The sequence below is a fragment of the Uloborus diversus genome, chromosome 1 (assembly GCF_026930045.1).
Source record: "Uloborus diversus isolate 005 chromosome 1, Udiv.v.3.1, whole genome shotgun sequence".
NCBI lineage: Eukaryota > Metazoa > Arthropoda > Arachnida > Araneae > Uloboridae > Uloborus > Uloborus diversus.
Window position 1 is genome coordinate 181,454,156 of NC_072731.1, and position 4,648 is coordinate 181,458,803.

Below are 4,648 nucleotides of genomic sequence, written 5' to 3' on the forward strand. Positions count from 1 at the left end.
TTTCTAAATCTCTGAAATGGTTTCTGTTTCCTCACGTTTTTTTTTACTTTACTCTTATCAAAAATTTTATGCGAAAATTTCCAGTTGAATTTTTTTTTTTTTTTTCAACAAATGTTGACCAAATTAGTTTTGTTGAACAAATTTTTGTTCAATTTTGACTCGGTTAAAAAAACTTAGCTTTAACACGTGGGGAAGTGTGGAGCTTTTGTAATTTATAAATCCTGAACTATACACAAGGTGGATTTGCTTCGAAGAAACTTTGTTTGAATAGCGTGTAGTGGGGCTGTCATAAGTTAAGGCATGACCTTAACAGTGTTCACTTCTTTCAGGGGTTATAGGGAAGAATAATTAGAGCTGAGTTGAGTTGGGATATTTTTCGTAGTAGTTTTCCGGAAGTGGAGGTTCCAACTTAAATCCGCGCCAGTAACAAGCCCCTTTTTCCTTGAACTCCCCAAAAAGAGGTAAACATTGTTCAGGTCATGCCTCAACTCATTCGATCCACCCCATAGATTGTATACTGTATTAAAGAAAATATTTTTTGACTTGTTTACTTAAAGAGGGGGAGGGGAGGAGAAATCGGCATTTTAGACAGCTATCTTTTATCCATTTCTTCTCGAATCCTCCAAAAAACATCATGTATGGTACAATGAGTAGCGTAATTAGGGGTTTGCAGGAGTGACTCTCGCCAGGGGTGCAGCAACCAGGGGACGGCGTTTCAACTGATTAAAAATAAAAATTTTCAGGTTTTTTTTTTTTTTTTAATCATAGAATTTGAATTATGCTTTAAAAAAAGGAAAAAATTAATTAAAAAAAACACTGGTAAGAAAAAGAACTAGAGACACATACATAATATCTATTAAGAAGGAACATTGGGCATCATTGAAAACAATTCTAAAAAAGAAAATAAGAAAAAAATTACAATGCTGCCTCCTATTTGTCGAATCAACTAATCAAAATGTTCCAAAAAAAAAATGGGGGGGGGGGGAGGTCACAATGGACCTCCGGTTACTTTCCATGTGGGCAACCCTGGGGGGGGGGAGTGCTAGACCCCATAGTTACGCTACTGTGTACAGTCCCAAACAATTTTTAAGTCCGATCTACCCCGGTTGCAATTCTTTCTGATTCTGCGTTGTTCCGCTCTATTAGAAAACTGGAAGGATTTTCAAAGCGTATCTCTGTATATTACCGGAAAAAAATGTGAAAAAAAAAGTATAAAATATTAGACTTTTTGCATATAAATTTCCTCTTAATATTGTGAAATAATGTTTGCGTAAATCCAGTAGAATAATTAATGCTAGTGCCAAAGCAACTTCTAAAATATTTGCATCAAAGTCTGCATTGCAAAATACATTTAATGCAAATGCAACCGCATTCAGTGTCAGTGTACAAGATCAAATTTCTTTCGAGTGTTTAGCGTCATAGTCTAATCATTTTTAAATATGTTTATTCAAACATGTAGAAATAATTCAAAAGATGAATTTTGGATTAAAAAATACTCGTAAATAATTGTAAGTATTAATTTTTCGTGACTATGGGTCCTTCTCAATTTATGCAGATTTAACGTCCAGAGAATGAAGTATTATTTACTATTATTATTAGTGCTTGATGTATCACACAGTGGTGGACAAAGTTATAACTCAAAAATTTTCCTGTTTTATAATTCATAACTTAACTCAGTTTAGCTTTTCTTCATTAAAATAAAGATGAGTAATTAAGAAAAGTTTTCTAAATTTAGTATGACTCATCAATTAAAAAATAATAATAACGTAGGGAAAAAATGTGCAGCTTTAATATTTATCATTAAGTGAAACCTGGACAAAAATATGAACTCAAAAGGTTTATAAATTTTTGATTACAGTAAAGTTTTGTTTGAATATGGTAATTTAAAATCTAGACATTCACTATTGCCATTTGTAATTGTTGTTTATTTTATTTTTCAAAATTAATGAAAAACATTAAAATATGCTGCTGGAAAAAATTATGAACTCAAAAACTTTTTATTTATTTTATCCAGTTAAATGATAATTTTGCTAAATTAAAGATGAATAACTGACAAAGTAGTTCTGAATTCAATGTAACTCGTAAAATTAATAAAACGATTAATGCAATTTTTTAATTGGGAACCTTTAATATCCTATCCTCGCGTGAAATTGGGACAGAAGTATAAAGGCAAAGGTTTCTGGATACTGGTAAATCTTTATTTGAATGAGTCCATTTATTGCCATAACATGAATCAATGTTGCAGTTAGTGATCGTTAGTAGCTTCTTTTTATTAATACGCTTTTATTAGCTTCACCTGTATGTATGTATGTATCCTGTAACGGAATCTTGCAGTTCAAATTTCGCCCACTTCCTGCGATCGGATTCTTTTGAAATTTGGCACGCGACCTCAGACACGATGACAATGCAATATTCTATAATCAAATTAATCAATTAACTCTTTTAATTGTTAGTTTCCTCCAGTTTTAATCAATATTTTGGCATAAATCCAATAATGTGAAAAAGGAAAATTTTTTAAAAATACATCAAGAAATGCTCGCAAAAATTATTTAAAAATATCTACAAAAACCTTTAATTTTTCTGCATCAGACAAAATTTGTTCCAATGTTCCAAGGTAATTAGAACATGAAATATAATTGTTTTTATCTAATTTCATGCCAAAATTTAGATGAGCCTTCAGTTGGAAATTCATTGCTGATCAGACCATTGTTGAACAAAACTTTTATTCAAATGCATCTCAAATTTTCAAAGTAATATAAATATGATTTCCGCAAACATACATCGATGACTCACAGTAGCTTCCCATCGGGGTGCCCTTGTCTTAACTTTAAGATATTACCTCGCACTCGTTTTATAAATAATTTCGTCAATTCTGGATAAATATTTCAACTGTAGGACTAAAAAACAGAAAAATAAAATAATAGTTTAAAAAACTAAAAAAACACGCTTTCGCAGCAAAATGAACTAAAAATTGAAAAATAATCTTTGGAGAATAGTAGTTGACCAATCACTTAATTTTAATGTAATACAAAAAAACCGTGGGGTGTCGTCTATTTACATTTTTGCATGGACAACAAATGAAAGAAATCCAAGACAACTGATAAGAAGCCCCCCACGCTTTTTTGTATTACATTAAAATTAAGTGATTGGTCAGCTACTATCATCCAAAGATTATTTTTCAATTTTTAGTTCATTTTGCTACGAAAGCGTGTTTTTTTAGTTTTTTAAAGTATTATTTTATTTCAAAATTAATTAAAATCAATAAAATATAAATTAAAAAAAAAACTATTATACATGAAATTCTAAATTTGTAGTTTTCTCCTCCTATATGAGTTTTATGGTTCGAAAATAAAACAATCAATTATTTTTGTCATCAGACATTGTTTTTAGACATTTCTTACCTTTCCTTTACATGATGTCTAATAAAAATGATAAAATACGACTTAAAACGAAAAATTTAGTAATTTGCTATTTTGTATACAACTCTCACTTCCTTTTTTTTTTTTTTTTCTGGATTGATCAAGGAGCGTTTAAGGTTTATTTTTATTATCCGGTTTCAGTTCAGAATGATTTGAGATTTTGAACGCATGTTTATCCAAGGAAATTTGAAATACTTTGAGTCATAACTTCAACAAAGCAAGTGATCAAAATTGTAACCTAAAGAGATGTTGAAAAACCAAATGTCAAATTGCTAGCAAAATTTTTTCAGCATTTTTCCTTCACTCCTTGAAAGCATTAAATTAAATTAAAGCATCAATTTGGCTTTGGGTCCTTTAAACATCGCCGAATTCCACTATTTCTGACCACTTGTCACTCTCTAAAGAGACTATGAACTGTACGCATTTGAACGCCTTTGAATTTCAAAGTAAGAATAACATTATTTACTGTCTCAATAAAGTAGAAAATATGCATTTAAAAACCTCAAATAATTATGAACGTAAAGACAAACAATAACAAAGTTTTCCTTAAACTAATTCAAAAAAAAAAAAGAAAGAAAGAAAGAAAAGAAATTACAGTTGCATAGAAAATAGTAATTTACTAAAATTTTTGACTTTAAATCGTATTTTATTGTTTAACACAGGAGTTCCCAAGTTTTTCTAATTCGCGGCACCCTTTGAAGAATTGGAATTTTCTCACGGCACCCTTCGCCTTTCCCTACGGCACCCCAGGATGCCGTGGCACCCACTTTGAGAACCCCTGGATTTTTTTTAAATAAAATAATACCTAATGACAACATTTAACGGGGAGATTAATTACATACAACTAGGGACGGATACACGGGGTCATGAATATATATCGTCCCTATATCGTCGACAACGCATCATCCATTAACACTGTGTTAAAATACTTTATAGATAAAATGTGAACGATTGCAGTAATATTTTCAATTATTTAAGAAAATTTGAAAATATATATTTGAACTAGGGGAAAGAGGGGGCACGTGATTTTTTTTTCTAAATTCTCAAAAAAAAATCTATCAATTTTTCAGATCAAAAAGGTCCCCATGATTGAATAGTCTTTTCTTTCTGCCCTGGAATTTTTTCAGCTTAAAAAATATATATATTTCTTTATATTATGGATTTTTTAAAAAATGTCTTCAATTTTTCACATTTGTCCCTATAGTGGGACACATGTGAACAAGTCGAGG